The sequence below is a fragment of the Parus major genome, chromosome 11 (assembly GCF_001522545.3).
Source record: "Parus major isolate Abel chromosome 11, Parus_major1.1, whole genome shotgun sequence".
Taxonomy (NCBI): domain Eukaryota; kingdom Metazoa; phylum Chordata; class Aves; order Passeriformes; family Paridae; genus Parus; species Parus major.
In genome coordinates, this window is record NC_031780.1 from 17,683,509 (window position 1) to 17,694,670 (window position 11,162).

Here is an 11,162-nt window from a genome sequence, read left to right on the forward strand (position 1 = left end):
TATTGAATATTGTAGTCTGAACAAACAGGACTTACATTGAAAATGTAATAGAAAGCTCTTAATCTCTAGTTTAAACTATTAAAGGGTGTCCAGCTAAAGCTGACTAAGAAAATAGTTATGGTATCAATTCTGTGGTCTGTTGTAAATAAGTGACAACTGTAACTGCCTGGTTAATATCAATGCCAGAAGTGACCACCATCAATTTTACAAAGTTAGCAATGCCTTTCAGAATTAAGTCTTTCAGGAGCTTGTGAAGGCTTCTTATGACTTGGAGGAGCTTTCAGAGGGGACACATTGGCTTGGACAAATTGACAAATCTATCAAACTATATGTTTGCACCATTAAATTCATTCAGAGTCATTTTTCCTAAAGAGCTTCCCTGCAGGGGAGCTATTATACATGCTCTAGCCTGAAACTTGAGCTGGCCAGAGAGTGGAAATTGTGTTTCACAGACAATTTTGAGATTTTGAAATTTGTTTTCATTCCAATTCAAAACAAAACCTCAAAATGTTGAAATTCTCCACAAAGGAAAAAAATTCCACAAAAATAAATAGTTTAAGCTTATTTAGATCATTATAGCTTTTAAAAATGCATATATTATATAAAATGAATAACTCTAAATGTTTTATTTTAAAAAATGTTGTCTTTTTTTCTCTTTTTCTCTTCCCCCAGAAAAGCAGTTGACAAAATGATAGTTTCACAAGCATTTTGATTGTGACAGAAGGACATTTTTGGAGGAAAGCTGCTCCATTAAATAATTCTCCATCTGAAGTCTATTAGAATTCCTATTGCCACATTGTCCAGACCTTTTGTTGGAATACAAAAACTCTACAAATAGTCTAGTGCCAGAGCCATGGTCTGTGAGGCTGCTGCTCGTGGGGTTCTCGTTGTGCTTTTGTGCTGTGGTGAGACCTGGAAGGTCCATGTGGGTGTCCTTGACAAGGTGTGAGCAGGAAGGAATGAGCACTATTTCTGAAAGATCTCTCAAGGTGTGAGAGAAATATCTTACAGCTGCTCTTGCTGCTGCCAGGCCCCCAAACACAAGAGATCCTCTCCCTGGCAGGAGAGGCAGCAAACAAACCAGCACTGGGCATTAGTGCTGGCTCCTCTCACTGAAGGGAAACCACCCAAAGGAGGAAATGTGCCTCTTCTCTGTCACTAGCAGAGCAAAGTCCAAGTGAACAGACTCTAGGACACTTCAACATACACCAGTGACAACAGCCTGTATCCCACAGGCCAAGAGAGACAGTGGTGACACGCTTCCAGTGCCCCCGCTGAATTTTGGAAGTCTTGAGCAGTCCCAGGGTTACCCGAGCAGAAGGGAGTCTCATTTTTCATCCATGTAAAACTGTGATCTATTTGACACCAGGACCAGATGGAGGATGCCTGACAAACTGAAGGCTTTGGGGAACACCAGGAGTGCTGGCCAAGCTGCATCAGCACTTAAGAGAGATGAGCAGTGAGGGCTGCACTGCACTCACAGCAAAGGCAGTAAGAGCAAATGCTCTCCTGCATTTCACCCCTCCTTAGGGACCTGGGCAAAAGGGATGAGGCTTTACTTTGGGGGGAAAAGGACTTCACATGTGCTGCTGCCTCTTTGCTTCTGATAAGCAAAACATTTGGTGTGGGTTGTTAGTAATGACAGTAGCAGGTGAAGGGGTTATTGGATGACAAACCTGTTCACACAGGTCTGGTGAGATTCTTGCCTTGCAGGCTGTGCCCAACAAGAAGGAGCAGGGTTTGAGTCCCTATTGTATGTACACAAAGCAGGCATGTTGTCTGCAAGTGGGACATTCAGGCTTGGAGGGTAATTCTGGAATATGTTTCTTTCCTTGGGATATTTCTGAGCTGCAGTCACTAGAAAGTGTCATGTAGGAGTCACCCTTACTTGTTGAAAACTTGGTAGAACGTCTGTACAATATTATGGCCATCAAACTATGTCTTAACCTAATTGGCTGCATGTGGGATTAATTGCTTTAATATAAAGAACTGAATGCACTGAAGACCTGCCAGGGGTTGTGGAGAAGATCAAAGGTGGTCAGATAAAAGGCCAAGTGTAGCTTTAGGAAGAGCAATTGTAAATGGTTATTCCTTCAGTGGAAGGGCTCTTGGCAGCTCCAGGCTGGGGCTGTGATCCTTAGGATGTAGGTTTGGACAGAGCCTGCCCTTGACATCACCTCCATCCTCTCATGGAAGCGTTACAGTCCAGGCAGCTGCGTGGTTTCATCTTCATCTGGGGCCAATAATTCAGTGTGATGAGCTCAAAATGCTTCGGTCCTCTGGGAAGTAAAAACCTCTCTTGAGAAATTTATAAATTAAGTGTCTTAAACTATTGTCAGAAACTCCATAAAAGCGTCAGGAAAGAGGCACCAACCTTCCTGGTAACACTGCCACCCTGCCATCTCCAGAAAGACCAAAACCACTGCAAAGCTGTCACCGTCACGTTGTGCCCACACACAACAGCCCCTCTCAAAGCCAAGAGTTCACTGCATTGTGAGAGGAGCTTTGCAGCTCAATACTGAGCAAACAGGGTGCAGAGCCCTGCACAGGACCTCACTCACCTTCAGAGCTCCACCCTGCTCTGCTGCCAGGAGCAGATCCACTGGGGGATCACCAGAGTACTGATAGAATATTTGCATTAAGGTGAGATAAGTTTCTAGGTGAAAAAATGCCATGAGCTTATTTTCCCACCAGCTACTTGTATCAGCTGTTCTTTGTTGGTTTAAAGCCATCCCAAAGCATGTGAAGAGCCCTGCTTAGTGCTCAGAAGCAGAGAGCATCAGTGAGTCTGGAACAAGGATAATTTTGGTGTTTTGGAGTCTGGAACAAGGATGATTTTGGTGTTTTGGAGTCTGGAACAAGGATGATTTTGGTGTTTTGGTGCAGATCTTCAGCAAAGGACCTGAAGCAGAGCAAAACCTCAGCTGTGCTGGGGGCACAGCCAGGCTGCCCCTTCTGCAGAGCTGCACATTGTCTGGCCAAGGGCTTATGCAAGATCCAGAAAACTTCTTCAAAGCTGAGTCTGTGCCATGAGAGATGCAAGACAGAGCTTATTGAACAGCACAAGATGTTGCCATTAGGCCCACACAAGGAAAAGGATCAACTCCAACACCTGAGTTTCATTGAAATTTTCGCTGCCATAGCTACAGTGGTCAGGAAGGGAAAGGTGGTGCATCTCTGAGCAACAGAGCTATGCTGGCAAGAAGCCTGGTGTGAACAGCCAGGTCTCCTCTGTGCTCTGCAGGCTGGGGAGGATGGCACAGGAGCCCTCTCCAGCATCAACCTGTCCTTTCCAGATCAGCATCTTGGAGTTTCCAGGGTGTCCCTAAGCAAGACAAGGCAAGGAAGGCTGCACACACTGAAAACTGGAGTGGCACTGGGCACCCTGGTGAGGGAATTTCCTGAATCTCTGCTACTCAACAGCAGCTCCCAGTGAGGCTGCAAAGGCACAAGGACAAGATGCAAAAGCCAGACATGAAGTTTGATCTGCACCAGATTCCCAAATACCTTTGGGGCTCTTCCCATTTTACACAGGGCTCTGTGTCTGCCCCTGCATGTTTTAGGACTGCTCTTCCCTGATGGGATCTGGATGAATTCTCCTGTTCTGTTACATGTACAAGGAACTCTTGAGATATGCCTAAACACAACCCATAATTATGGTGCTGGTGTTAGCACATTAGAACAAACTGAGTTGAGGAATTAGATGAGGCTGCAATTGCACACTTGCTTTCTGCTGCTGCCTGGTGGGGCACTGACACAAAGTGAAAAGCTTGGCAGCGTGTGAGAAGGGCAGCTGGCTGGTACAGTGTCTGTGTCCCTACCCAAAGCCCCTCAAGGTTCTGGGAGATAAAGTTTAGATGGACTAGAGTCATTTAAGCACACCTGGCTGAAATAATGAGCACATTTTAAAGCCTTTTATTTCCTTAAATAGCAGTGTGTATTTAGGCATCTCTCAAAGGGCTATGCCTACTTGGCACTCACCAGCCTCCCATGGCTCATTTAAGGGCCTGCCTGGACTCATGGCAGAAGCCAGGACTGGTGTTGAGCACTCCAGAAATTCCTCTCCAGTTCCAGTTCTGTTTGTTTTATTATCTTTGCAGAGCAAGTCACCTAGAAGTCACTCTCTGAAGGGCCCCACACTAAAAAACACCAAACACTCCATGGTGCTGAGTGGTGACTCAAACTGGTGTTATTTTTCCCCAGGATGTTTGGGGAAGCCAAGGCACTGTGGCTGGAGTGTCCCTGTGACCTGTGCTTGTGACTTTGAATGGTTTCCAATGGCTTTGAGCTCCTCAGCTCAGGGCAGAGATGGCAGTGCTGAGAGAGAAGTTCATTATGAACAATATCCATGGGTTTGTCATTCCTTTTTTTTTAATTAGCATTTCAGTAATTAGTACCAAATTAGCAAATGAATGCCGTGATTAGCTTGATTCGGAGTAGAATGAAGGGGAAGGTGTGGGATATTGAGGAGAGAGGAGCTGCTGTCCTGCAGGGATGGAAGGTGCAGCTCTGGCTGTGCTGGGGCTGGCCAGGAGGAGTGGGCAGGCTGCTGCTGCTGTGTGCTGTGATGCTGATCCCATCCCCAAAGGCAGCCAGCCTTTAGCTTCAGGCAGGGGATCATGCTGGATTGATATTTCTGTAGAATTCTACTGAAGAGGAGGAGACCATTGCTGTCTCTGCTGGGACTAGGGGAGCCTGAGCCACCATCATGAGGCTTTTGGTACCTTCAGAGACTGTCACAGCATCTGCAGAATGTCCCAGTGACATTCATCCCTCCCAGCTTCCACCTGCTGCCATCAAATCCCTGCACCCAGCCTGCCTGTGTCCTTGCCACAATCACTCCCCAGCTCCCAGGGGACAGATTAAAGTGCAATAAGCAACGTATTGTAATGTAATTATATTTGTAATGGCCTCTTCCCATTATCATGCTGCCTGATTAGACAAGAGGGTAAAATCTCTACACAGGAATTGGACAAATGCTGTCCAAAATATGACCATGGAAAGCTGCCCGTGAGCTGGGGTGCTGAGGGCACCAAGCAAAGGGGCTGAGCACTGATACAGAGCCCTGGCACTGCTGCTCTGGTGTGGCTCAGACCTCTCCAAGAGACACAGCTCCTCCAGTGCCACCAAATCAAGCCACCTCCCCCTGAACAAATTCTGCAGTGTTTTCATCTCCAAACACTGCTGCAGCTGAGAGCTGTTCAGTGGATGCTGCACCTACCTCATGGACTGCTGCAAAATCCAATTAAACTAAGAAACTTTGAGTTCAAGGATGGTCCAGAGGAAGCAGCAATTACATATCTATTGTCTGATTCCTGCTTTTTTTTTTTTTCAGCAGGCATGGCTCCTTGACATTAGGCCTATAATGGAATCTGCCCATTAATAGTAGTTTTAAATGGTCAAGAGGTTACAGCAGTAAGGAATGTTAGCAAAAAAATGTCTCTGTGGAGTTTAAACAACCAGTATTTTAGGCAGGGCTTGGTGGGTTACTGTCCCTGCACAAACAACTAGAATGTGAGAGTCTGGGCTGGGAAATACTTAAACTGTTTGGAAAAACTTGTTTTGTGCAGCTTGAGAGTGTCCCTGGAGGCTGTGGCCCGATGCCATGACTCCTGGTAAAGGCTGGGCTGCAGTAACAATGAAGCTTTTATGGGGAAGCTGGAGAACAATCAGAAAGTTTTTGGTCCCAAGGGATTATGGGGAGGGGAGTTCCTGGGTTCATGATGTCTGGCACATTATGCACATTTCCACCAGGATTTGGGGGTGTTCTGTGGCACGCAAGGTATGCAAATTGCTAAATGTGTTTTCAATTTTGCTGTGTTGTGCTGTCTTTCTTGGGTGATCATTTTCTCTTCAGTGTAGCCAGAAGACAAGATGGGTTTGTAGCACAAGAGGAGAAGTGTTTTTGTCTCACAAGCAGTACTGACCTATGTGGAGCTCGTCTCTGATTCTCCAGCCTGCTCCTGTCTGGGTGGCTGCAGGACATTCACTAATTAAACTTCCTCCAGGACAAAGTGTCCTGGACAGAAAGGCATCTCTGATGGACCTCCTTACCAGAGAGATCAGAAGAGAAACACCATTGTCATTGCTATGGTTTATCATTTGCATGCTACAGCAGATGTCAGCAAGGGATCTCTGAGCCACTCAGAATTCCACTCCATCAGTGCTACAGCAGTAATTCAGATTTTCTTCAAAGACACCTCACTGCTGGTAATTAATTTGAGGGCTTTGTTACAGAAGAGAAGGCATTTCCTTATAGAAATAGGCTTCCATTACCAATGGTGTTAGCTGCTAGAAAAACCAGGGCAGGATGGACCCTAAATCCAAAGGAGAAGTTCAGCCTGAGAGAGGGCTGAACTGCCACTACATGTCCATTCCAGCATCTGGTTTGGGAACATTAAACTGATCCACTGGAATCTGGGAAATGTTTCCTGTAGATTTCAGCAGGCCTTGGGGCATCCAGAGGCCGAGGAGCAGGAAACCCAGCTGAGAGGCCAAGGAGCTCTGAGCCCTGAGCCCTGCACATACATGCCAGGACAGCAGAGGGCTGGGAAACCTTGGCTTGAGCCTGGCACTGAAGAGCTTGGAAGTAAATTGTATTTTATTTTATTTTTTTAGATTACAGAAACGTGGGTACCAAGCTGAGACTGCCCAAAGATGGTTGGATTCAATGTGTTTTATTGCTGCTCTCTTTCCTTTCCCTGGACTCTCGAGGAAGTGAAGCAGTGATGAGTGGGCTGTTTGCTGATTGGGTTCTCCTGCCAGGGTCCCCAGTTTGTGCATCTTCCCCCATCATTTGCTGAGGTTTACCCTCAGGCCTGCTTCCAGTTTGGAAATACTGCACGGCCCCTAATGACAGCAGCACAGACAAAACCCTAGAGAGGCAAGATTTGTTATTTACATGGGCTTAATTACCACATCAAGCATGTTTATTCACTTCTTTAATAAATTCTAAAGACAGGAACATGTGCTAGCTTGACCAGATTCATCTGTGCATTTATTTTTCTTGTAGCCATTTTTTCAAATCTGTATGTGCAGGATAGAAAGAGGCAAGGGATGTCCATTATTTAGGCAATAAGCCATGAGCTGAGTGTTTTTCTGCCTGAAATGGCATTTACTTCAGATCTGGCACAGAACTGACTTTATCAATACTTTTGTTGCCTTTTTTTTAAAAAGGAAATGAGTAGATCACAAATGAGTATTAACTATCACTGACATCCACTTGCCACTGGAAGAATGTGAGATCTGTGTCTGTTTCTACTAAATTAATAAGACCTGCTCATTATATTCATGAGATTAAAAACCTGCAGTGGCAGATGCTGGTGCAAGCCCAGGATCTGTGATGTGAAGCTGAGGGTCCAACAAAGTTCATCATTTTCTTACACATTGCTGATGACAAGCTGAAGACTCACACCATCAATTTGAATTAATAGCTTGGTTTCATCAGTCTGATTTACTGATGTAGAGAGGTGACCAGTGGCCTCTGGTTTTAGGTGATGAACCACCTGAGTAACTCCATGAGGACCAGTATTATTAAACACCATGTCCAGTATTTATTAATTAATTAACTGCATTAAACACCATTGCATTCTGTGGCAAATAGGTTTTCCTCAGTTCAAGCCTAGCTTTAGCCACCTTCCAGGTTCTCAGTGGTCACTCAGGTGTAAGGCTGTGTCCCTGGTTTCCTAGGAAAGTATTTGTACTGGATGGGAGCCCTCTGCCATTCCTTGGGAATTTGTGTCAGACAGAACATTTCGTACAAGGCAGATTTTGCCACCTTCAGTGGAAGGAAGCTGTTTGTGTTAATGCTTAAAGGTAATGTGAGACAAGGCAAGCTCTTTACTTTAGAGCACACATTGTGCCATTGATGTGCACAGTACAGTAAATATAAAAAAAAAACAAACCCAAAGAATCCACTGTGGTATTTGCCCTCACTGCAAATGCATTAGGAAAATGGGATTATTTGCAATCAAATTAAATAGTACTGCTTTTAGGCAGAAATCCTGGGTGTTCAGGGAAGTGTGCTCCTCGTGTTTTTTACCATTTATCAACCCCAACACATTCCACCCCAATTTTTTTTTTTTATGCCTTCCATTAATAGTTAAGAAAAACCTAGGGAAAACAAACACTCTTTTCCTGATTGTTTATTCACCAGTCTCTTAGGAACCATAATTACGTCTCCCAGGAATTGTGTTTTATCATACTGTATATCTTAAAGAGCCACTTTAGGTAAAATAACAAGGAGTGCCTTATGAAGGAAAATTGGATTAATTTTAAGACTTTTTTAACCCTCTGAAGAATGGCTCTTTGTTTACTTCTTTAGTGCATGTGGCAACTTGCCCAAGTAAATACTATGCTGCATAAATACCAGAGATTGGTATTTATGATATTACATAAACACACAGCGAATAATGAGTCATTGTAAGAGTGAAGAAGAACATGAGGAACATACATTGCAGGGAATGCACTGCTCCCCATCGCAGCACCAAAGAGGAAAAAACCTACAGCACTCTTTAGCACATCAGAGTTTACTAAACAGAGCAGAAAACAGCCAAAACCAGGAATTTGATGAGGGTAAGAAGCACAGCAGGTGAGTCACCAACATGCAGGGGTGAGGGACCAGTGGTTAGGTATATTCTGGGGTTGATTTATCATTTATTTCTATTTATTTATCATTGCTCTTTATGCTGAAGCACCTCATGCTGCTGTTACCAGGAGCTCTCAGTGGTTCATCCTCCTCACCCACAGTGACCCAGGTCTGCCTGTGGCAATAGGATGTTGAGAGCAGTTTTTCACTCACAGAGCCACCTTTCAAATTCCTGGAGTCTTAGTTTCTCCAGCTACAGCTTTATTAAATATTTACCTGTGCTTCTGCAGAATTCTGAATTTGTGCGCTGTATTTGTGTGAACAGAAGTGTCACCGTGCCACCCTTGGCATTAATGCCAAATGATCTGGCTCCTCTGCTCCATGGGGCTCATACCCAAAAAATCAAAACCCTAAAGAGAAGATGCCTATGCCAGACCTTCCCTTTTAAAGCTAGCAGAGTATTAACAAACTTTATTTTCAAATCCATGTTGTAGTCTGTCTCATCTAAACAGAAAAAACAAACAAAAATGTAAACACTCAAATCCTCAAAGGTCCACTGAACCCTCCCCTTTCAAAAGGAAAATAAAAACTGCCATCCATAATAAAGCACAAACCTAAAAGCATGATTTAAAAAAAAATAATCTTCCCTCCTTCCCTGGTGCAGTCACAGCCCTGGAGGAACAGCAGAGAACTCCTGGAGGCAGAACATATCCACAAAGAAGATGGTTGATTCTCCTAAAATCCTCCTAAAATCCATAAATAAAATATTTTAGGATTTTATTATCCTAAAATAAAAGTTTGGGGTGCACAGGGTGCCCCTCCCTCTCTGAGTGTGACAGGGGGGTGGCTCCTTGTGTTTACTGTGCTTTGCTGTCAGCAGCAGGCATTTCCTAGGTGTGAATAAAGGCATTTAAATAAAGGAATTGAGGAATACCCCTGGTCCCCCTGCTCTCCCACCTGAGGAGATGGCAGTGGATATCCCCAGTGGCCTGGCAAAGTTCATGGCTTTATGGAAACCTCTGGATTACTACGTGTTAGTAGTTGTTTATTGTGGTTATTAAACCAAACCTTATTCCTGTGTCTTTTTCCCCCCTGATTTTATTTTAGTCAAACACCCTGGGCTCAAACAGAGCTGTGTTCTGATGTTGTTCTGGTGCCATTCCATCTCACACAAAAGGCTTTACCAGACAACTGGAGCAGGCACTGACTTTTTTTTCCCTTGTGCTTTACAGATTTTACATAACAGGAGGTGACACAGGTGATGGGAGAAACAAAGGCTGCTGCTGTGCAGGGAGAAATGTTTAGAGGATGTTCTGGCCAGGAACAAATGCATGGCAAGATTTGACAAGGCATTGCCAGTAAGTCTGGGGATGGCTGGGATGGCCTCTGTGCCATTCTGGATGACAGAGGATTTGTGCCTGGGCCACTTGCAGACAGCTGCCTGGAGCAGTGCAAGTCCAGGCAGAAAGTTACACCTTCAAGGTTTGTCTGTATTTCCTATTCTCCCAGATAAAAAGAAGCAGTAATATACACTGACAAAGTTGAGAGAACAAGAAATACAGTCAAATTTCAAATTCAATCACAGTTCCATTTTGTATTTTAATATTATTAAATCAGCAGCACTGCCCAAAACCTTCAGTTCCATGGTGTAGGATGCTCTTCAAACATATACTGGGATATTGTGCCAAGACATCTCCCCTTTGTTTGGATTTTGGAACCATGTCTTAACTAGCAGTTATCTCAAAACACATATTGAGATCTGTCCCAGCCAACTTTAATCTGAATTCTTTCCTCTTGTTGCTTGGGGTCTTCTGTTCTCGGTTCCTGGGAGCCTGGGTGATGGCAAACTGAGCTCAGCACCAAACCCTGACAGCAAACCAGCCCCATCCAACCCCAGGGAAACCAGAGGAAAGGCCTGGGTGGACAGCAGGCATCTTGGCTCAGGTCCAGAGGTACTGGGAAAATAACAAAGGGGACAGAAAGAAATAGCTTGGACAGCTCTGGGGGGTTATTCCTCCTGTCTTTTGAAAGGAATAAGGATTTGGCCTCTGTTACAAATTGATCTGGGGAGTTGTTTGTGTTCCAGTCAGTGTCTCATAGCCATGTGCCTGTGTGATGCAGGCAGAGCTTACAAGTTTAAAATTTCTTTTTCAGTGCAGTTCATTACAAGGAGATTTGTATTGGTGAATTGTATTGGTGAATTGTGATTCACCAATCTGCTCTCTGCCACGCTGGTCTGCTGGGCATGAGAGCATTCAAACACCCAGCATGAGCCTGAGGGTCACACTAACAAAGAATGATAGCACTGCTTAAGTAGTTAAGTTGGTTATTTATTAATTTAAATGTAGGCAGATCTGCAGCAGCTTCCTCACCTCTAATTAGTTTGTAACTTTTATTCTGCTCTGTCTTGTTTAGTTTTGCACAGAAGGATGGGGACACCATTTCACTGACAATTGCTTTGGAAACACAGCCCTCTGTAGTACCTGTTGAAGAATAAAACAGTGCAGTTCCTGCACTGCTGTTCATTATTTCTGCACACCAGGATCTCAGCACTCACTTTGCCTCTACAAATGCA